Raw genomic sequence first — 25,233 nt, forward strand, 5'->3', positions numbered from 1 at the left:
CCCTTATACAGGGCGGGCAACACCAACTACACACGCAAGCTTGGTACACCAACTGGACCCCACAAGACTTACTCCCCCACTCACCACAGAGGCAAGGTGGGGGAGAACTGCCTTCAGGGGAACAGGTGGCTCGTGGACGCCACCTACTGGTTAGTCACGGAAAGTGTACTCCACAAAGCTGTAGACCTGACAAATTAGAGATAAGGATTTCAATTGGTCTACAAATCCTACAAGAACCCTACCAAGTTAAGCAAATGCCAAGAGGCCAAAAACAACAGAAAATTTTAAAGCATATGAAAAAACCAGAAGATATGGATAACCCAAGCCCAAGCACCCAAATCAAAAGATCAGAAGAAATACAGTACTTAGAGCAACTACTTAAAGAATCTTGAAGACAACTGTATAAAAATGTAGCTTATGAGGGGGTGACAATGGTATTGGGAAAGCCATAAGGACCACACTCCACTTTGTCTAGTTTATGGATGGATGAGTAGAAAAGTAAGGGAAGGAAACAAACAGACAAAGGTACCCAGTGTTCTTTTTTACTTCAATGGCTCTTTTTCACTTTAATTATTATTCTTGTTATTTTTGTGTGCTAATTTTAGGTGATGAATGTACAACTATGTAATGGTACTGTGAACAATCGAATGTACAATTTGTTTTGTATGACTGCATGGTATGTGAATAAAACAAACAAAAAAAAGACAACAAAAAAAAAAAAAAGAAAAGAAATAAAGATGAATGATGAGACCATGGCACGGGATACAAAGGACATCAAGAAGAGCATGGAACAGGATATAAAGGACATCAAGAAGACCCTAGAAGAGCATAAAGAAGACACTGCAAGAGTAAATTAAAAAATAGATGATCTTATGGAAATTAAAGAAACTGTTGACCAAATTAAAGAGATTCTGGATACTCATAGTACAAGACTAGAGGAAGCTGAACAACGAATCAGTGACCTGGAAGATGACAGAACGGAAAATGAAAGCACAACAGAAAGAATGGGGAAAAAAATCAAAAAAATCAAAAAAATCAAACTGGACTTCAGGGATTTGATAGATCATATAAAACGTCCAAATATAAGACTCATTGGTGTTCCAGAAGGAGAAGAAAAGGGTAAAGGTCTAGGAAGAGTATTCAAAGAAATTGTTGGGGAAAACTTCACAAATCTTCTAAACACCATAAATATACAAATCATAAATTCCCAGTGAACTCCAAGTAGAATAAATCCAAATAAACCCACTCCAAGACATATTCTGAACAGACTGTCAAATACGGAAGAGAAGGAGCAAGTTCTGAAAGCAGCAAGAGAAAAGCAATTCACCATATACAAAGGAAACAGCATAAGACTAAGTAGTCACTGCTCAGCAGCCACCATGGAAGCGAGAAGGCAGTGGGACGACATATTCAAAATTCTGAGTGAGAAAAATTTCCAACCAAGAATACTTTATCCAGCAAAGCTCACCTTCAAATTTGAGGGAGAGCTTAAATTTTTCAGACAAACAAATGGTGAGAGTTTGCTAACAAGAGGCCTGCCCTACTGGACATACTAAAGAGAGCCCTACAGACACAGAAACAAAGAAAGGAGGGAGAGACATGGAGAAAGGTTCAGTACTAAAGAGATTTGGTATGGGTACATTAAAGGATATTAATAGAGAGAGGGAAAAATATGTACGACAAACATAAACCAAAGGATAAGATGGCTGAGTCAAGAAATGCCTTCACAGTTATAATGTTGAATGTAAATGGATTAAACTCACCAATTAAAAGGTATAGATTTGCAGAATGGATCAAAAAAAATGAACCATCAATATGCTGCATACAAGAGACTCACCTTAGACACAGGTACACAAAGAAATTGAAAGTGAAAGGATGGAAAAAAATATTTCATACCACCTACAGCCAAAAGAAAGCAGATGTAGCAAATATTAATCTCAGATAAAATAGACTTTAAATGCAGGGATGTTTTGAGAGACAAAGAAGGTCACTACATACTAATAAAAGGGGCAATTCAACAAGAAGAAATAACAATCATAAATGTCTATGCACCCAATCAAGGTGCCACAAAATATATGAGAGAAACACTGGCAAAACTAAAGGAAGCAATTGATGTTTCCACAATAATTGTGGGAGACTTCAACACATCACTCTCTCCTACAGATAGATCAACCAGACAGAAGACCAATAAGGAAACTGAAAATCTAAACAATCTGATAAATGAATTGGATGTAACAGACATATATAGAACATTACATTCCAAATCACCAGGATACACATACTTCTCTAGTGCTCACGGGACTTTCTCCAGAATAGATCATATGCTGGGACGTAAAACAAGCCTCAATAAATTTAAAAAGATTGAAATTATTCAAAGCACATTCTCTGACCATAATGGGATATAATTAGAAGTCAATAACCCTAAGAGACTTAGAAAATTCACAAATACCTGGAGGTTAAACAACACACTCCTAAACAATCAGTGGGTTAAAGAAGAAACAGCAAGAGAAATTGCTAAATATATAGAGACGAATGAAAATGAGAACACAACATATCAAAACCTATGGGATGCAGCAAAAGCGGTACTGAGGGGGAAATTTATAGCACTAAACGCATATATTAAAAAGGAAGAAAGAGCCAAAATCAAAGAACTAATGGATCAACTGAAGAAGCTAGAAAATGAACAGCAAACCAAGCCTAAATCAAGTAGAAGAAAAGAAATAACAAGGATTAAAGCAGAAATAAATGACATAGAGAACAAAAAAACAACACAGAGGATAAATAACACCAAAAGTTGGTTCTTTGAGAAGATCAACAAGACTGACAAGCCCCTAGCTAGACTGACAAAATCAAAAAGAGAGAAGACCCATATAAACAAAATAATGAATGAGAAAGGTGACATTACTGCAGATCCTGAGGAAATTAAAAAAATTATAGGAGGGTACTATGAACAACTGTATGCCAACAAACTGGATAATATAGAGGAAATGGACAATTTCCTGGAAACAGATAAACAACCTAGACTGACCAGAGAAGAAATAGAAGACCTCAACCAACAATTCACAAGCAAAGAGACCTAATCAGTCATCAAAAAGCTTCCCACAAATAAATGCCCAGGGCCAGATGGCTTCACAGGAGAATTCTACCAAACTTTCCAGAAAGAACTGACACCAACCTTACTCAAACTCTTTCAAAACACTGAAGAAAATGGAACACTACCTAACTCATTTTATGAAGCTAACATCAATCTGATACCCAAACCAGGCAAAGATGCTACAAAAAAGGAAAACTACCGGCCAATCTCCCTAATGAATATAGATGCAAAAATCCTCAACAAAATACTTGCAAATCGAATCCAAAGACACATTAAAAAAATCATACACCATGACCAAGTGGGGTTCATTCCAGGCATGCAAGGATGGTTCAACACAAGAAAATCAATCAATGTATTACAACACATTAACAAATCAAAAGGGAAAAATCAAATGATCATCTCAATAGATGCTGAAAAAGCATTTGACAAAATCCAACATCCCTTTTTGATAAAAACACTTCAAAAGGTAGGAATTGAAGGAAACTTCCTCAATATGTTAAAGAGCATATATGAAAAACCCGCAGCCAGCATAGTACTCAATGGTGAGAGACTGAAAGCCTTCCCCGTAAGATCAGGAACAAGACAAGGATGCCCGCTGTCACCACTGTTATTCAACATTGTGCTGGAAGTGCTAGCCAGGGCACTCCGGCAAGACAAAGAAATAAAAGGCATCCAAATTGGAAAGGAAGAAGTAAAACTGTCATTGTTTGCAGATGATATGATCTTATATCTGGAAAACCTCGAGAAATCGATGACACAGCTACTAGAGCTAATAAACAAATTCAGCAAAGTAGCAGGATACAAGATTAATGCACACAAGTCAGTAATGTTTCTATACGCTAGAAATGAGAGAAGTGAAGAGACACTCAAGAAAAAGATTCCATTTTCAATAGCAACTAAAAAACTCAAGTACCTAGGAATAAACTTAACCAAAGATGTAAAAGACCTATACAAAGAAAACTACATAACTCTATTAAAAGAAATAGAAGGGGACCTTAAAAGATGGAAAAATGTTCCATGTTCATGGATAGGAAGGCTAAATGTCATTAAGATGTCAATTCTACCCAAACTCATCTACAGATTCAACGCAATCCCAATTAAAATTCCATCAACCTACTTTGCAGACTTGGAAAAGCTAGTTATCAAATTTATTTGGAAAGGGAAGATGCCTCGAATTGCTAAAGACACTCTAAAAAAGAAAAACCAAGTGGGAGGACTTACACTCCCTGACTTTGGAGCTTATTATAGAGCCACAGTTGTCAAAACAGCATGGTACTGGCACAAAGATAGACATATAGATCAATGGAATTGAATTGAGAATTCGGAGATAGACCCTCAGATCTATGGCCGACTGATCTTTGATAAGGCCCCCAAAGTCACTGAACTGGGTCATAACGGTCTTTTCAACAAATGAGGCTGGGAGAGTTGGATATCCATATCCAAAAGAATGAAAGAGGACCCCTATCTCACACCCTACACAAAAATTAACTCAAAATGGATGAAAGATCTCAATATAAAAGAAAGCACCATAAAACTCCTAGAAGATAATGTAGGAAAACATCTTCAAGACCTTGTATTAGGCGGCCACTTCCTAGACTTTACACCCAAAGCACAAGCAACAAAAGAGAAAATAGATAAATGGGAACTCCTCAAGCTTAGAAGTTTCTGCACCTCAAAGGAATTTCTCAAAAAGGTAAAGAGGCAACCAACTCAATGGGAAAAAATTTTTGGAAACCATGTATCTGACAAAAGACTGATGTCTTGCATATATAAAGAAATCCTACAACTCGATGATAGTACAGACAGGCCAATTATAAAATGGGCAAAAGATATGAAAAGACAGTTCTCTGAAGAGGAAATACAAATGGCCAAGAAACACATGAAAAAATGTTCAGATTCACTAGCTATTCGAGAGATGCAAATTAAGACCACAATGAGACACCATCTAACACCGATTAGAGTGGCTGCCATTAAACAAACAGGAAACTACAAATGCTGGAGGGGATGTGGAGAAATTGGAACTCTCATTCATTGTTGGTGGGACTGTATAATGGTTCAGCCACTCTCGAAGTCAGTCTGGCAGTTCCTTAAAAAACTAGATACAGAGATACCCTTCGATCCAGCGATTGCACTTCTCGGTATATACCCGGAAGATCGGAGAGCAGTGACACGAACAGATACCTGCACGCCAATGTTCATAGCAGCATTATTCACAATTGCCAAGAGATGGAAAAAACCCAAATGTCCTTCAACAGATGAGTGGATAAATAAAATGTGGTATATACACACGATGGAATACTACACGGCAGTCAGAAGGAACGATGTTGTGAAACATATGACAACATGGATGAACCTTGAAGACATAATGCTAAGCGAAATAAGCCCGGCACAGAAAGACAAATATTATATGCTACCACTAATGTGAATTTTGAAAAATGTAAAACAAATGGTTTATAATGTAGAATGTAGGGGAACTAGCGATAGAGAGCAATTAAGGAAGGGGGAACAATAATCCAAGAAGAACAGATAAGCTATCATGGGTAAATTTAATGTTCTGGGAATGCCCAGGAATGACTATGGTCTGTTAATTTCTGATGGGTATAGTAGGGCCAAGTTCACAGAAATGTTGCTATATTAGGTTACTTTCTTGGGGTAGAGTAAGAAAACGTTGGAAGTAAAATAGTTATCTTAGGTTAGTTGTCTTTTTCTTACTCCCTTGTTATGGTCTCTTTGAAATGTTCTTTTATTGTATGTTTTTTTTTTTTTTTTTGTTTTTTTTTTGTTTTTGTCATACAGTTGATTTAGGAAAAAAAAAGTTAAAAAAAAAAAAAAAAACAAGGAAAAAATATGCAGAGCCCTCTTGAGGAGCTGGTGGAGAATGCAGGGTATTGGCCTGCCCTAACTCGATGGTTGCTAACATGCCCATGGACATAGGGGACTGGTGGTTTGATGGACTGAACCCTCTACCATGGAATTTGCCCTTGGGAAGACTGTTGCTGCAAAGGAGAGGCTAGGCCTCCCTATAATTGTGCCTAAGAGCCTCCTCTCGAATGCCTCTTTGTTGCTCAGATGTGGCCCTCTCTCTCTGGCTAAGCCAACTTGAAAGGTGAAATCACTGCCCTCCACGCTACATGGGATCAGACACCCAGGAGAGTGAATCTCCCTGGCACGTGGAATATGACTCCCGGGGAGGAATGTAGACCTGGCATCGTGGGATGGAGAACATCTTCTTGACCAAAAGGGGGATGTGAAAGGAAATGAAATAAGCTTCAGTGGCAGAGAGATTCCAAAAGGAGCCGAGAAGTCACTCTGGTGGGCACTCTTAAGCACAATATAGACAACCCTTTTTAGGTTCTAAAGAATTGGGGTAGCTGGTGGTGGATACCTGAAACTATCAAACTACAACCCAGAACCCATGAATCTCGAAGACAATTGTATAAAAATGTAGCTTATGAGGGGTGACAAGGGGATTGGGAAAGCCATAAGGACCACACTCCACTCTGTCTAGTTTATGGATGGATGAGTAGAAAAATAGGGGAAGGAAACAAACAGACAAAGGTACCCAGTGTTCTTTTTTACTTCAATTGCTCTTTTTCACTCTAATTATTATTCTTCTTATTCTTGTGTGTGTGCTAATGAAGGTGTCAAGGATTGACTTGGGTGATGAATGTACAACTATGTAATGGTACTGTGAACAATCGAAAGTACGATTTGTTTTGTATGACTGCGTGGTATATGAATATATCTCAATAAAATGAAGATTAAAAAAAAAAAAAAAGACATAATGCTGAGCAAAATAAGCCAGGCACAAAAAGAGAGATATTGTATGTTACCACTAATGTGAATTCTGTGAAAAATGTACAATGTTTTATACTGTAGAATGTAGGGGACCTAGAGATACCAATTAGTGGAGGGGGAATGATAATCTAATAAGAACAGATAAACTATGGAGGGTAATCTCAATGTTATGGGAATGCTCAGGAATGATTATGGTTTGTAAACTTTCTTGGATATAGTAAGATCATGTTGGAAGCAATAGAGTTATTTTAGGTTTTTTTTTTCTCTTATTCCTTTGTTTTCTTAGGGGTTGTTAATTTTCTTGGGGTATGGTAGGAACATGTTGGAAGCAATGTAGTTATTTTAGATTATTTGTTTTTCTTACTCCTCTGTTTGGACACGGTTTATTAATTTTCTTGGGGTATGGTAGGAACATATTGGAAGCAAAGTAGTTATTTTAGGTTATTTGTTTTCCTTAATCCATTGCTTTGTTTGAAATGTTGTGGGGTTTTTTTGGTTGTTGTTTGCCTGTTTGTTTTTAATTTTTTGATAAACAAAATTAAAAAATTGAAAAAAAATCAGTAGAAAAATGGGAGTAAAAACTAAATGACAAATAGGGTGGGATGGGGGGATGGTTTGGGTATTCTCTTTTCACTTTTATTTTTTATTCTTATTCTGATTCTTTCTGATGTAAGGAAAATGTTCAGAAATAGATTGCGGTGATGAACGCATAACTATATGATCATACTGTGAACAGTTGATTGTATACCATGGATGACTGTATGGTTTGTGAATATATTTCAATAAAACTGAAGTAAAAAAAAAAAAAAAAAAAGTTAATACTTCTGTGCTTCAAAAGACTTTGTCAAAAGGGTGAAAAGGCAGCCAACTCAATGGAAGAAAATATTTGAAACCATGTACCTGATAACAGTTTGATATCCAGATTATATAAAGAAATCCTACAACTCAACAATTTTTAAAAATCCAATTTTTAAAAAGGGCAAAAGACATGAATAGACATTTTTCCAAAGAGGAAATGCAGATGGCTTAAAAAGCACATGAAAATATGCTTAGCTTCACTAGCTATTAGGGAAATACAAATCAAAACTACAATGAGATATCACCTCACACCTACTAGAATGGCCACTATTAAACAAACAGGAAACTACAAGTGTTGGACAGGATGTGGGGAAATAAGAACACTTATCCACTGCTGATGGGGATGTAAAATGGTACAGCCGCTGTGGAGGATGGTTTGGCAGTTCCTCAGGAAGCTAAGTACAGAGTTGCCTTATGACCTGGCAATCCCACTGTTCAGGATATACCCAAAAGATCTGAAAACAAGGACACGAACAGACACCTGCACAACAATGTTCATAGTGGTATTATCCACATTTAACAAAATATGAAAACAACCCAAGTGTCCATCAACAGAGGAATGGATAAACAAAATGTGGTATATATATATATATATATACAATGAAATATTATTCAGCAGTAAGAAGGAATGAAGTCCTGAAGCACACAACATGGATGAACCTTGAGAACATTATGTTAAGTGAAATAAGTCAGACACGAAAGGACAAATATTGTATGATCTCACTGATATGAACTAATTATAATATGTAAATTCACAAACATAAAATATAGAACATAGGTTACCAGGACATAGAATGAGGCTAAAGAATGGGGAGTGGTTGCTTAATACGTGAACATTTAATCAGGTCGAAATTAAATGTTTGGAGACGGATAGAGGTTGATGGCAGCATGTTATTGTGAAAATACTTAAAAGTACTGAATTGTGGGTTATTGTGGTGGAAAGGGGAAGTTCAGAGTCATGTATGTCACCAGGAGGAAAGATGAAGGTTAAAACATGGGAATGTATAACAGTGAATCTTGTGGCAGACGATGACTATGATTACCAGTACAAATATTGACAAGTTATTTCATGAACCTGAACAAATGTATGAACACTACTACAATGAATTATTAAAAGGGGTATACTGGAAAAAATGTACCTATTCCAAACTACGGACTACAGTTAACAATAATACCTTAACGTTCTTTCACCAACAATAACAAATATACCACACCAATACTATGGGCCAATAATAGTGGGGGATAAGGGATGTGGGAGGACTTGGGTTTTCTTTTTTATTTTTATTTCTTTTCTGGAGTAATGAAAATGTTCTAAAAGTGATTACGGTTAATATATGCACAACTATGTGATGATACTGTGAGCCAGTGATTGTATACTTAGGATGGTTTGTATGGTGTCTGAATATATCGCAATAAAATTGCATTAAAGGAAAAAAAAAAACATATTGCAGGATACCTCCCTCCCCCCACCCCCCCAAAAAAACCTCAATGGAGCAATGGAATGAATTACAACTATATGTCGCAAAATGAATGAATATCAGAATATAAACTTGAACAACAAAAGCAGAAAAATACATGCAGAATGATTACATTTACATAAAGTTTAAAAGCATGCAAAACTAAACAAGATTGTCCTAGAGATACAAACATATGTGGCAAAACTATGAAAAACAAGGGAACAATAAACACAAAATCCATAATAGTACTTATCTTTGAGAAGAGGGAAAATATGACATCGGGAGAGAATTCACAAGGGGCTCCAAGATATGGCAATGTTCTTCTAACATTTGGTAGTGCGTACATGGGTTGCTTGTTGTATCATTATTCTTTATACCTTACAAATATTCTTCTGTATACACTCAACTAAGAAATATTTTTTGTACCTAATCAATATCCAACAAAAACAAACTGAAAGAATAAGTAAAACAAGTGGATGAGATAAAGACCCCCAACATTATTCAGAGTGCAGCAGAGAGACAAAGAGATGAGATTTAAAAGTGATAGACAACAAAGGGTAAAGACCTAACATATGTCTAAAGAGAAACCCCAGAGAATATAATAGTAAGAAAGAGATCATATTCTGAGAGCTATTTTTTCCCAGATTTATAGAGACACACCAATTTTCTGAAATCAGGAAGCCCAGTGAATCCTAGGCAAAATAAAGAGATGACTTTTCTACAGCCACAGTGGGAGCCAAAAGGTCAGAATACCTTCAAAATTCTAACCAAAAATAACTGCCAACATATAATTATATATTCATTGAATTTATCCTTAAGATAATGTTATGTTGTATATACAGTAACAGAATAAAAATTTAAAAAAAAATCCCTGGAACTGCACTACACAAATCATGAACTCGAAGTTAATAGTACAAAAAGATGAATGAATATGAAATAAATACATTTTCAGACAAACAGAAACTGAGTTTGCTACCAGCAGACTCCTTCTTAAAAGGAATTCTAAAAGATTTAAAGTAGAAAAAGGCTTCAAGCAGAAGAGAACAGACGGTCTGAGATGCAAAAAGAATGATGGGTCAAAGTAATGGTAAATATGGTAAACATAGGGAAAAATCAAAAAGTGACTATATAGAACAATGAAAACAATAATCATGAGTAATGTGCAGGATTTAAATAAAGCACCTGTAGTTCTCTCATTGTATGAGAATAGAGATATACTGGTTTATTTTAGACAGCTGCTACGTATCCACGTGAAACACATACAAGAAGAGACATACACAAGAATGTATGTATCAGTACTATGCTTTATATCAGAACTATTCTTAATAGCACAATACTAAAAAACAATGAAACAAGAGAATTAAGAGAAACCTGCTTTACCAGGTAGTAAAAACATACTATAAAATCATAATTACTAAAACAAGGTGATATAGGCTAGGAATGGACAAATAGATCAATGAAATAGATAAAACAATCCAGACACAGAGCTAAAAAATTTGGTAGATGAATAACGAGTATTTGGATATTTCTAATCAGAGAAGTGTTTACCATTCAACATCACTGATAATGATTTGCTACTGATTCTGTGTGAAGCAGTTCCATATACATATTACACATCCTTCACCCTAATATCTAGCAAATGTATAAAAGTATAAATACAACAAAGGCAGTACACAAGAAAGTAAATTCACAAAACTCAGATACTTCTCTCTAAAACCCTTCAGTTTAGACAGAAGTAAACTGAAAAGGTGAAGAGATAACCCTAGGAAAACTTCAGGAAAATTCCATGTCTAGGAACCCCTAATTAGACAAACTTATACTATGGGATCTCAGCAGAGACAAGAATGGTTTCCAACGTTAGCCATCTTCCAAGGCACTGTGCTGCTTTCTCTGGAGAAAGGTATTAAAGCCCAGAGGTGCAGAATACACTCTGGCAGGAGAGTGATTCCAGGTACAAGTCATTTCAGTTTCTCAGGCCCCACAGCAAGGACTATATTCAATTGCAACAAGCAGCCCAAGCTATTCTCATAAAAGAAAGTCAATCAATACTTTCAAATTAAAACCCACAGTAAAATAACTTTAAATGTTAAAAACTCTTAATGAACTTTTCTTAACCTAAAAAAATTGTTATAAAAATTAGTCTCTATAAATTCTTCTATTTGTACAGCTGCATACAGAGATGTCCCAATAGTCACAAAATGTTAGTACTGTTTATCTCTGTGTGATCCCAATTTGGAGGGAATTGTTCCTTTCTTCCATACACGTTTCAGGATAGCTTGGATTTTTCTAAACAGACTTTCACTTTTACAAATTCAACAGTAATTACTTAAAATTTAAAGAATTTAAAACTTCGAAAATACAAGAAATAGTTACATAATCTTAGGGTGGGACAAAACAACCTAATAATCACTAACAATTAAGAAAATGCCAAATTAAATCAGGATACCATTTTTGCTATCCAATGTTGAAGATACAGGAAAAGATACATGTGCATATACTCTTGTGAGAGCATAGGCTACTACAGCCTTTGTTGTATGATAATTTGCCAGATCACAATTTTACATGGGCAAATTCTAGAACTCTTATCTCTTACAGGCAAAAAGCTTCCATCCCCTATCCTACTTAATTCAGATTCTCCTGAGATATCCCTGTCACCCCATGACTTCAAATCCCACACTATGGCAATACCACAAGGCCTTCAAAAGTAACAGACTCCACTAACCATTCTCTACCCAGATGCTCCAAAACACCTCAAATTCAACGCTTCCAAAATGAAACAATCTCTTCCCCTCCTCCCTGAGAATTTATTCCTTTTTATCTATTTTTCCCTCAGATAATGATTCCATCAGCTACCCCGAAACTTTGAGGACTTAGCTAAGACAATGATTCTTTAAGAAACTTTCCTTAATTACCAGTCTTCCTCTCATTCCCTATGTCCTTGATTAAACTATAATTATCCTATCTGTCCCCAATGACACTGGTACATTCTCTCACATGACATTTATCCCACTGTGTAACTGTCTTGTCTGGATCCCCAACTATACTCAAAGTTCTAAGAAGGCAAATACATACTTATGAATTTAATCGGTACTTTACACATTATAGAGGGGCACAAAATATTGGTTGGATGCATGAAAAAGTGGTTTCCTTTGTCTTCTTCTCCCCTTACCAGGCATGTTAAGTGGACACCAAAAACTTCTTCCCACTGTCAATCATCATTTCTATTCCATTCCTAATGTCTCATCTTTTAAGGTCTGAATTCTAACTTAACTTTCACTCTCTGATTTCTTGTTCTTTCTTGTCATTCCTATTTTCTACCCAAATCTTACTCCCCCCAGAAGTATTTACATGAAAAAGATATATTTGAAAAGTCACTCAAAAAGTTAACAGAACATGTGAGTCTTAATGTCCTATTCAGGCTCTAAATGCTATTTTCCAGACAAACATCTGACAGACTGCCTTAAAAACAAAACAAAACAAAAACACCTCACATGTATCACCACTAACTCACAGAACCTCAAGGTTACAATCCCTGAGATTTCCTAGTAATTAAAACTGGAAGTTTGTTCTCATTATTCAAAATAAATCCAAAAACATAATCTAGTAAGTCTACTGCATCAATAATGACCATCAGCCTCTAATACTAGAGTTCTAAGCTCAAGCCTTACTTGCTGAAAGTACTATATTTAGACAAATTGATCATATCCCTCTCCTCCAAAATGCCTTAGTATTAAACAAAGTTTTTGAAATAATTTGGGTAAGAAAAAGCTAGAATCATATTTATTTGAAGTTCTTTTCCCCTGTGATGGGCTTCTATACTCGATAAAACCAGTTTAACAGTAAATGAAATTAACATATTTTTTCCCATTAAACTTAGGTTAAAACCTAAGTCATTTCTCCAGAGCTGACTTAGAATTTCATATGGTAGCTTTCTGAAAGCATATTCAACAGAGTGCTAATGGACATTAAGCAAAAAAATTCCATGACTGCTGCAATCCGATTCAGCAAAAAATTTCCACAATCACTGATATTTAGGCAAGATCATCCCAGAAGAATTTTTTAAAGACACTGACAAGGTGATCCTAAAGTCCATCTCCAAGAATGATGCACCATAAGCATTTTTAAATTAAGTATAATAAATTCCTATTTCTTAAGCTAGGTGGATTTTTTTGTTACATTATTTTTCATAAAAAAGAACGATTATGATATGGTAGTACTGGCTCAAACTGATTTAAAAACAAACACAGAATAAAGCCACAGTATTTAAAAGAGAATTGTAACTTCTACTCCAGATTGACCCTCCCACCTAAAAAAAAAAAAAGACAAAATATATGAAATAAGGTTCAGGCACTGAAGAACAGGTAAAGCAGAACGGTGGTCCCTGAGAAAAGGAAAACAAGTTAACAGTCCCAGCTTACTATATACAGAGTTCCCAGGAAACAGCATAAAGAATGGAGAACTCAAACAGAGCCCAGGAGTCTCCCTGAATTAAAGAGATAAAGTTGAGAATTCCGAGAAGTCAAAAGTAACTAGAATTTACAGAGCAGAGTACCACAGAACGAAGTGCTCCACAGAGAGCTCCAGCGTTCTGCAGTGACTCCCCCAGAATCTTCCTGCGATCTGCAAAAGCATGTCAGGAAATTACCAAAGGTCAGAGAAGAACCATTGAAAAGGATCAGAAGAAACAATCCCCAGAGCTTACACAAGGCCAGAAATACCTCCAGAGTGGAAAAACCTCATAATACATAGGACAGGGAGTAGAATACTCAGAAAAGTATTGATTGCTTCAGTGTTGGACAGAAAAACTAGACCTAGTCTAAAAGCTGCTCTGGTCCTGTCTACAAAAGCTTAAAAAGCAGATCTCCAAAGTATCAAACTGTTTCCAAGTAACTCACCTTTGTCCTAAAACAAAGCTCAATAGCACATAAAGGAATGTAAAAATATACAGTACCCAAATGGTTAAAATTCACAATTCACAATATCTGGCATCCAATTAAAAATTGCCAGGAAAGCAAAGAAGCAGGAAAATATGACCCATAATGAGGAGAAAAATCAATCAACAAAAACAGACTTCAAAAAGCACACAGAAGCGAGGATGTGGAGAAACTGGAACTCTTAGTCATTGCTGGGACTGTATAATGTATAGCCACTCTGGAAGACAGTTTGGTGGTTTCTCAGAAAACTAGATATTGAATTACCCTATGATCTGGCAATCCCACTTCTCAGTATATACCCAGAAGATTTAAAAACAAAGACACGAACAGACATTTGTATACCAATGTTCACGGCAGCCTCATTCACAGTTGCCAAGAGATGGAAACAACCCAAATGTCCTTCAACAGATGAATGGATAAACAAAGTGTATACATACAATGGAATACTATGCAGCAGTAAGAAGGAATAAGGTCCTGAAACATATGGCAACATGGATGAACCTTGAAGATATAATGCTGAGTGAAATAACTCAAGACACAAAAGGAGAGACACTGTATGTTACCACTTCTATGAACTATCTGAACAATGTAAAATCAATGTCTTATAAGAATATTGGGGACCTAGTGATAGACAGTAGCTAGTGAGGGGGAATGATAATCGAACATGTTCAGATATGTTAATGATGATGAATTCAAAGGTATAGTAATAGATAGGGGTGACAACTGTTTGTTAATGGGATTATAAGTATCAGAGCTGTACTGAAGGCGAATAGGAATGAAAGGGGTTGTTTAAAGGCATGTTTCCCACAGATCAGCACCACAAATATAGATAGGTGCTTGCCTGATAAACCTCTAAGGTATGACACTAGCACAGAGAGTTGACAACAGAAGGGTACATGTGAAAAATCTACACATGGCATACTAGGGACAATAATAGGAATACCATACTAATATTATAGACATACTAGGGACAAATAATTAAGGGCTGACAAGAGTTACGAGATGTTTTGGGTCATGAGAATTGTTTAAAATGGAATGATGAGGATTGTACAACTAAGTGATGATAATGTGAGATATGGATGGATTATCGTGGATATAACATATGCTATGTGAATTTAGGAACTCCCTACTTTATAGGTTAGGCCCTCAATATTGAGGCTTGCTCAGGTGAGGCTTGTGGCCATAGAGGGGAGGCTTAGCCCACCTGTGGTTGTGCCCAGGCGTTGCCTCCGGAAAGCCTCTTTTGTTGCTCAGGTCTGGACTTCCTCTCTCTGGGCCTAACTCTGTGGGTGGATACTTAGCTCTCTCCTAAGTATTTCCCTACCTTCCTCTCACCCCTCTTTTTATGATAAATTGTTTTCTAGAACTAGTATAACAATTATAATTCATCTCTGGGTCCTTCAAATTAATTAAATTTGGTTTCACACAGTCAAAGGAATTTACTTACTCACTGATAATCATTTACTTCCATTGAAGGTATAGTGTCCTCAAACTTCAATAATATATTGGTGCCTATTTTAAGAGGAAAAAAAATTCCCTAAAGCACATATAGTGTCTGAAACAACAAGTTACAGAATAATCACAGGTTCTATCTAGAGTAATGGAAAGGGCACAAACTTTCAATCAAACAGAAATGACTGAATCTAGATTCCACCAACTACTAGTACATACAATTTTGTACTTCTATATTGTCTTCTTTCATACCCAAATTTCTAGAAAAGGGGAGTACTTATCTAACTTAAGTTCTACCATGGTGTCTGGCACAAAAGAGATAAAACCAAAGCCATGTATGTTCACAACATACACTGCGCAGCTATATTCAGAACTGTATAAAATTAAATAGTCCTACCCTTTATGACAAGTCAGGATTGGCAACCTCTGAAAAGTAATTTACAAGATTTCAACTCCTTCCCAAGGTCTAGATAGGAAGGGGTAGGAACATTCTGTTAGCAATGAAAAAATTGTCCATTTTCTGGATAAAGCACAGATTATATCATTCTTTTACTCAAAAACATTCAATAACGCCTTACTACATATAAAAGCCAAAGGCAATCAGGGCCCTCCACAGTATAGTAATCCCAAACTATCTTTACAGCCTGTCCCTCAAAACCAATTTTCCTTCAAGAGCTTGCCATTTCCCTACCATTTTCATTCTTTTATTTATGCTCTTCCCTCCTCAGATCTGTCAAAGCCCAACCCATCATTCAAGGACTAGCTTCCCAAGACAGATTCTTCTTTTCCTACTTAATCTTATCTCTGAGCTCATTCTTTTCCACCTTCATTATCAGTCCTAAATATGATTTTTAAAAATCATTACCTGTGTTTACCTCTGTTCTTCCCCAACACATTATGAATTTCTAAAAAGCAAAAATCATCCTGTTGCATTCCTCAGCATTGTACAGGGTCACAATGTCCTGCAACTAATAGATCCTTAGCAGGGACATGGAATAGTCATGTAAAACAGTAAAATAATTTTTTAAACACTTACTCTTGGCCCCAAGTTATTTTTAAGTATGCCATGGTTCAGCAGTAAGAAGCAAAAACAAAACTTGTATAATTACTAGGAAATGTATAACATAATACTGTAAATCATTTTTCTGTGTAAAATAACACACATCTCCAGACTAGATGAATTCCATGGCAGAAAACAGAACTCAAATCTAGAACTCTAATCTAGTTGTTCAATAATTATATTGCAATATATTCTGAGCAAACATTTATACAAAACATTTTCCATGAAATTTTATTTTTGTCTAATTAAAAAGAAAACTAATAATTATGATTTAAATGTAAACTATGAGTGGACCCAGAAACTTTCAACCTTTCAGCAGTTTTCTTTCAAATTTAATTCAAACATTTATTAATCACCCACTATTTTTAAAACATTGTGTTAGGAGGCAATTGCAAGGACAAAAAGATAACCTACTTCGTGACCTCAAAGAGTTTACATTCTAGAAAAGGTGCAATATAATCAATCAGAATATCAGAGAAAAAGAAATAAATGCTACAATAGAGATACACAGGATGTGAGACCCCGGGAAATAAGTGGAATAAGGGAAATGAAAGACTGGGTAGAAAAGGTGGCATGCAGACTAAAGAGATTTGAAATTTGAGAATTTGGAAAGGCAGAGAGACTGCAATACAGGTTGAAGGACATAAGCAGAAATACATTAAATGTATCTTTAAGAAAATGGGCCCAGGAGTGGTGAATATATAGGAACAGCTGAGGCATAAAATTTGTGGATAGATGAGGCTACATAAAACAAACTTATTGAAGAGACCGTCAAGCTAACGAAGTCTAGAGAATTTAGACTTCATTCTAAAATAAAATGAGTCCCTGAAAAATTTCACGATAAGGAATGAAAGAGAAACAATATTTTCTTGCCCTCTGAATCAAGATATGTCCCTCCTAAAACTGCTGTATGACAATCTTCACATTTTTTTAAAAAAAAAATAACTGTTTTGAGAATTGGTGGCACTTTGGTACTAATTTGGAAATCAGGACTAAAAATCACAGCACGTTGAGAATGGAGGCAACACATAGCGCCTAGGACACTTAGAGCATCCCTCAAATACTAACTTGAGCTGGGCTTGTCATCCCTGGTCAAATCCTCCAAAATAAATAAACGCATTCGAATCTCGCCTCGACGAAAGACGGTTCCTAGGGCTCTTTATAATAATGAAAATAAAACTTAAGTTTAAAATTTTCAAGAGAACTATATGTTGTGCTCTAAAGGACCCAGGTTTTCCAAAAATTTCTCAAGCTATCTGAAGAAAAAAGAAAAGAAAAGAGAAAAACACTCATTTCTTAACTAGATACAGCTAGTAGGAACCGCGTTGACTTTGAGAACAAATTTAGCCTCCTTCCCACAACAGCCAACCAACAGCAGAAGTAATCGTCCTCAGTTTTCCAGGTGGGAACAAGTAAGACAAATTAATACTCACTTCAAGATGTGTTTTTAACTCTCCTTTATCTCACCATTCACTGAAATTATGCTGCACGTTTCAAATCACAAGTCTAATTAAAACTTCTTCCCCGCCCTGGACTCATCCCAGCCAGGCCCAAAAGCAAGTGGGGCGCACACCGATGTAAGATGGATTCAAAGCGCCAACAGCTTCCCGAAAAGTCCGCTAAGGTTTCAACCGTACCGGAGAACAACAGTGGGGAAGAGAAACCGCGGTCCAGGCCGACACCGGGCGGGTGAGGACCTGAAAGCCCACGCCGGAGGCGCGGGGAGTGGACCCGGCGGTGCCTCTCCGCCGCCATGTGCCGTCGCTCCGCCCCGCAGGAGGTTATATAACTCACCCCTTAGAACCCCCAGAAAGTGCCGCACCCGCCACCGTCCGCATTCGCCCCCTCGGGCCGCATCCGCGAGCCCGGCCGCTGCTGCTCCCTGGGAAGGCATAAACCCGGCCTAGGCCCGGCGGGCGAGGCGGGGCGGGGGAAGCGGAGCCACCGCTCCCCGCACAGGCCAGGCCGCGTCGACCCGCCCGCCGCCGCGCCGACCCAACCCCCCCTTCCCTTCCCCCTACCTGAGAAGAGCCGGTGGCCGAGCAGCCCCGGCCGCGAATGCACTGGGCTCGAGACAGAGCGCGAGGTCCTCAAGAGCGGGTCCGTCACAACATCTCTCAGGAAATACAGCCGTAACAGCCTAGGCGCACACACTTCCGCCTCGCGGAAGCTGCTTCTCACCTCTCCGGCCTCCGCCTGCGACCCTCCCTGGCCCTCTCTGTACCTTCGCCGCCGACTACAAGCTGGCAGCCCGTTCAGCGGTGAAAAGACAACTGCTGCCCGCGCCGCGGCTCCAGGTCCTCCCCCTTGCTACTCTGCCTCCTCGGCTCCGGCAGCGCTGGCCCTGCTTTGCGCATTACCCTGGGCAGACAGACCGACTCCCACACGCCCGGGAGGGGAGAGGCGGGGGAAGGCAGAGAGAGAGAGGGGAGGAGAAAAGGAGATCGCGGGTGCAGGGACCTGAGTTCTCGCGAGTGTTCTGGCCTCCTTCTCCTGCTCCGCGGGAATTTTCAAACTTTCCTTGACAGGTGGCGGGGGGAAAGGGAAGCAGGGTCTGGAAGGGCGGGTCATTTACATAAAATAGGGTCTCCCTGCCTCGGACAAGCTGAGGGGGAGAAAAACTACGAATCCCAGAGTGCCTTGCGCGTTAAACCGTTCTGGTCGCCTGCCGGCGTGTCCACGGCGTAACTCGTGATCCCGGGGGTGGTTGTCTCTGAGGTTCCCTAACCCAGGACACACCTCCTCCGGGCCTCGCTGGGTTTGGCGGGAAAGTCACCATGTTATCATTTGACCCTGACTACTGGGGGCTGAGTGATAATCTTTGCCTTAGTGTTTTTTGTTGTACTACTTATCCAAAGTGTGGGTTCTCTACCCATACACTCAAATGACCACTTGAGACACCTGGTTTCAAAGAGAGAAAGGGTTTATTGCTAAGCCTGAAGCAGCAGATTAGATGGCCTAACAGCCTTAAACTCGGGCTCCCCAAACTGCAGTAACTCTGATAGTTGTACAGTATTAAAAGATGGGCAGGTTTTAGGATAATGAGCACAGTGACTTGAGATGAGGAAGTTAGATATGATCTAATTACTGAGCATGTGCAGAATGATTAAATGTTTAGTCAGTATTTTAATGACTTATAGGCCACTTATAGATTAAAGTTAAGCTACTGAGCATGTCGAATGGACCAATTTTGGTTAAATCCAGCTTCCTCTAGCAAAATAGTTTAGAAGGTGGGACAGGTTAGTTCTGGGCTGATTCAAGTTCCTTCATTAATAAACATTTGGGGCTGTCTTTTGTGATCAGAAGACTCTATGTTAGAAAACAGGATTGGGGGTACAAGCAGGGCCAGTCACAAGGTTTCTACAATCACAAGATAAAAGCTATATAGTTATACAGTCATCAAAGATCAAGGCAACTAGGCCACAGTTAAGCAACCCCAGGCATTTCCCTTTGGTCATTTTACAACATATGAGAAAGTGAGAAAAGCATATATATGATGATTCAGTAATCATAATTATTTGTTAATTCTTAACTCTGTTTACACTGTGCCCCGACTTTTCATGCCCAAAGTGGGCATGGGTCTTCTGGGGAAATGCTTTTTCCTCTCCAATATTTGTTCAATACCCTAGTTTACTTCCATGTCCACAGATGCTTATGCAGCCTACTCTAATATTTTTCATCAAAATTGACCCCAAATCAATATTACCTTTGTGGGCACTCTAGGGTTTCATCGTGGAATGCCTTTTGTTTTGTTTGTTTCTTGTTAGTATCTAGCTTTGAAGCAAGTCCAAGCACTAAACACATCTCAAACAAATAGATATGGAATGTCCAAATAGTAAATGAAAGGATTATAACATGAGGTAGAGGGAGAATTCTAGCAGATTGCTTTTTTATCAGAAAAGTTTATTCTTCTTGTTAACCTCTCCCATGTGCTTTTTGAGATATGCTGCCTTTTAGAAATGCAACTTCCTTTTTCTATAATTTTTGTTTTTTTATTAGCAGCAACCTCCAAAGGTATTATGTTTACTTATACAAAGTACTGGGCTAAAAGATGACTGGGAGCAAGTTAAAAGAGCACAAATTTTGCCATAGGAGGTTTTGAATTGTTTGCTATAATTATTTCAAATAGATTTCTTCAAATAGAAATCATTCTTCTGTGAGAGGTGCTAATTAATGCCCTTGCCCTGCTCTCCATGAGCATGCTACTTCTTGGTATAGAGAAAACTTGAGTTTTCAGCTCAGGTGTGCTGCTAGTGAACTGTGTAACTTTAGGAAAATTAAGTGACCTCTCTGGGCTTCAGTTTCCAGATCTGTAGAAGGGAGACTGGATTAAGAAGACTGATTCATTAGACAGACGTTTATTCTTTGTTCTAAGAGCCCTTCCAGTTCTAATATTTAAAAAGCATCACACATCATTCAGATTAATTTAGATGATCTTTCAGATTCGAATGCCTCCTTCCATCATTACCAACAGAATGGTTTCTATTTTCTGCATGCTGTCTATATTCTGGACAAACCCTACCTGTCCTATTTTATTTCTCTATGTAGTTCCTCAGAACTGTTTCTTACTTCTCCAAAGATATTTTGCCTTTCAGTAACTCCAAGCCTCTTTTGCCTGTATCTAAATCTTAACATTCCTCAAGGTCTTGCTCAAGATTCATTTCTCCCCCACATCTTTCCTTCAACTTCAGCCCACATTAATCACTAACAACTTGCACTGAAAATATGCTGTCTGTATTTAATATGCTCTGACTCCCTCCATCTCCTATCCCCTCAATCTCCCAGCTATACTGGAGGCACAGACTGTATCTTACATTTTTAAAAATGCTTCCCCCATGCCTCCTACTTGTTTTTATTATTATTTTAATTGCTTAGTAAACTGAATTTCCCATTTAAAGCCCTCAGTCTATCCTTTTCCTCTTGTAATCATTCAACTAAGCATATCCTAGATTATTTTCATTAGTTTCAAGAGATGCTAATAAGTGTTAAATGAAAAAACAGCTGGGCTTGGTGGTTAAATGAGCTTGAGGAAAAGTTGGTTAAATAAAATTAAATATTTATCTTATGTAATGCTTCAAAGCCTTTAAAATGCTTGGCATTTCCCATAGTTATTTGACCATGGAATCCATTTATTCTTGTAGAATAACTTGCCTCGTTAGTGTTCCACAGAAAAGACTTTAGTGAACACTGCTTCAAAGCTTTCCTCACTAGAGGAAGCATTGTATAGTGAAAAGAATATTGTCGTTTGGAACCAGACAAACTTGGATTTTAATCCTTTTTTTTAAAACTACTTTCTAGCAACATGACTTCAATAACTTCACTCTCTGAGCCTGTTTTCTCATCTAAGAAGAAAGGATTACTCACTTTTCTTGAGCTGTTACAAAGATTAAAGGGTATTGCTTGTGTCCCTATCTCAGAACTTCATTCCATTTTCATCTGTAAGGTCTTTAGTTATTTTGGTAAAAGCCCTAGAAAATGATAATGACTAGTACAGATCTTCATGCTTCCACTTGGAAAATTTTTTTCAGGAAATGATTATTTCAATATCAATCCATCATCCTGGGAGTGACTGGCAGCCATCTAATTTCAGAGAATTTTAGAACTTCATTGAAATGTTCAGAATTACATGATGTTTGTTTTGCAAAGTAATGGGAAAACCTTTAATGCTTTTTTTTTCAAGGAGCTTCTCTGTCTCAAATAGAGAACTGTCTTTGCTATAACAGCTACATTTTCATCATTTTTGTTGAGATTATTGCCCTACTCTTGATTTTTCTAATTGACAATAAGCTCAGTGAGTGGAGAGTCATATTTTTTTGTTCCCCACTACATTTCCAGTGATGTAATAGTAACCAGCATCTAAATAAGTGCTCAAATAATTGTTCAATGAATGAATAAATATTTGTTGATTTTACCATTAAAAATAGAATATACAATATTAGATTAAAGGGACCCTGGATGTTAGGCCAAATTCATTTTATAGCTGGGGAAACCAATTGTCAAATGATTTGCGGGAAATACATCATCCCCAAACCCAGAGATTTTGGAACGGTTTTTGTTCTGTTTAAAAAGCAAATGTTACATCAAATCTATAGTTTTAAAGAAGAAAAGTAATATAAATATTTTCTTTTATTAAAATGTAGCCTTTATGCACTGGAAAAATTGTTTGCATGAATGGCCCCCAATTTTTTTATTATCATTCCTTTCTCCAAACACTGGTACCATTTGTCAGAAACCTGGAACCATAAATAAACTCCTTTAAAAGTTTCCCTTTCTATTAGTCCCTTTCTTTTACAACCTCATCTCCCAAACTCCAAAACTACTTTTTTTTTTTTTGGTTGTCTATATTGTGCGTAAGAGTGCCCACCAGAGTGACCTCTCAGCCCCTTTTGGAATCTCTCTGTCCAAAGCTACTTTTTAAAATCTGTATATTTTAATTAAAACTATCAAGGTTCTAATTTTCATCTTCCTTAAACCCAAAGAACACTATTAATGACAGATCTTGAAATTTTGCATTATATAGCTGTAGGCTCTGTATTCGCATACGGTTGCAATTTTTATATTCAACCTTTCTGACCATCTTTATTCCTCCTTGGGTCCACTGTACAGTTTTTAAATAAGCTTCAGGTAGATTTATTGTACTTAATCAGAGAAAAGTGTGGTGATGTGGTGTCAATTTTTTGCCATGTAATGTTTGTGAAAATAGAAACAATGATATGTTAACTAGGATGCCTTCAGAGGCAGAACCAGAAATGGAATGTCCAGAATAAAGTTCAGCACACCTTGGAACATTCTTCTCTTAAAAATAAGTTTAAATGTAGAAACATTTAAGGTTTGGAAGTGAATTGTTTACTAGCAGACCACATAATTCCTATTTTGTGAATAAAACAATAAAGAACTTTAGCAAAACCACAATTACATGTTTAAAATTCTAAATCATGATTCTTGGACAATAGTTTCCAGTATACTTTTATTGTGTTTCAATTTCCTGTCATTCATCCATTCATTCATTCATCAAATATTTATTGAATGAGGAGAACCTAAGATGGCGGCTAGGTGAGACAGGGCAAAAAAACACCTCCATGAAAAATACTAGATAAAAGCCAGAAAGTGACCCAGAACACCAGTTCCAGCAATGTACCAGCTGGACAAGGTCTGCTAAATCCACAGGGACTGTGAATTTGGTGAAACCGGGAGTCTGCATTCTGAAATGAGCTGGGAATGCCCCTGCATGGCCCAGCGGCCCAGGGCTTCCCTGGAGGGCCGTTGTGCACTTGTGATATGGCACAACTTTCCCTCAGCAGAGGTCCTGGAAGAGCATGGCTGAGAAGGGGGACCCGCTTGGAAATCCCAGGGACCCTACGCCAATACCAAGGACTTCTGGGTCAGTGTCAGAGACAATCTATGGCAAGACTGAAATGAAGGCTTAGACTCTTGCAACAGCCTTAAATCTCTGGGAACACCTGGGAGGTTTGATTAATAAGGCTGCCCTGCCTCCCTAACCACCCAAACACACGCCCCACATTCAGGGCAGACAGCACCAACAACACACCCAAACTTAGATTGAACCCCACAAGAATCAGATCCCCACACACCACAAAGACAAAGCTGGGGAGAACTCACTTGAGAGGAATAGGTGACTCACGGACGCCATCTGCTGGTTAGTTAGAGAAAGTGTACACCACCAAGCTGTAGATATGACAAATTAGAGATTGGTATTTTTTATATCCTGAAAGAACTCTATCAAGCAAAGCAAATGCCAAGAGGCCAAAAACAACAGAAAATCTTAAAGCATATGATAAAACCAGACGATATGGAGACCCCAAACCCAAACACCCAAATCAAAAGATCAGAAGACACACAGTACTTGGTGCAATTAATCAAAGAACTAAAGACAAACAATGAGAGCATGGCACAGGATATAAAGGACATAAAGAAGAGCATGGCACAGGATATAAAGGTCATAAAGAAGACCCTAGAAGAGCATAAAGAAGAAATTGCAGGAGTAAATAAAAAAATAGAAGATCTTATGGAAATAAAAGAAACTGTTGGCCAAAGTAAAAAGACTCTGGATACTCATAATACAAGATTAAAGGAAGCTGAACGATGACTCAGCATCCTTGAGGACCACAGAATGAAAAACGAAACAACAAAAGAAAGAATGGGGAAAAAATTGGAAAAATTGAAATGGATCTCAGGGATATGATAGATAAAATAAAATGTCCAAATTTAAGACTCATTGGTGTCCCAGAAGGGGAAGAGAAGGGTAAAGGTCTAGAAAGAGTATACAAAGAAATTGTTGGGGAAAACTTCCCAAACCTTCTACACAATATAAATTCACGAAGCATAAATGCCCAGTGAACTCCAAATAGAATAAATCCAAATAAACCCACTCCAAGACATATTCTGATCAGACTGTCAAATACTGAAGAGAAGGAGCAAGTTCTGAAAGCAGCAAGAGAAAAGTAATTCACCACATACAAAGAAAACAGCATAAGACTAAATAGTGACTACTCAGTGGCCACCATGGAGGCGAGAAGGCAGTAGCATGACGTATTTAAAATTCTGAGAGAGAAAAATTTC

General features: G+C 37.6%; 1 protein-coding gene across 3 annotated transcripts in view; it reads right to left on the minus strand.

The window, feature by feature from the left end:
• AHCTF1 (AT-hook containing transcription factor 1) overlaps window positions 1-19,078 on the minus strand; it is a 115,256-nt gene extending 96,178 nt beyond the window's left edge. Inside the window, exon 1 of one of the 3 annotated variants that reach the window (XR_005214708.1) lies at window positions 18,675-19,078. The gene's annotated coding sequence lies outside the window, so the exon portion shown is untranslated. The remainder of the gene's footprint in view (window positions 1-18,674) is intronic. The other 2 variants (XM_037822667.1, XM_037822668.1) reach the window with 2 other exon arrangements.
• Between the last annotated feature and the right edge of the window lie 6,155 nt (window positions 19,079-25,233).

The sequence above is a fragment of the Choloepus didactylus genome, chromosome 2 (genome assembly GCF_015220235.1).
Source record: "Choloepus didactylus isolate mChoDid1 chromosome 2, mChoDid1.pri, whole genome shotgun sequence".
NCBI lineage: Eukaryota > Metazoa > Chordata > Mammalia > Pilosa > Megalonychidae > Choloepus > Choloepus didactylus.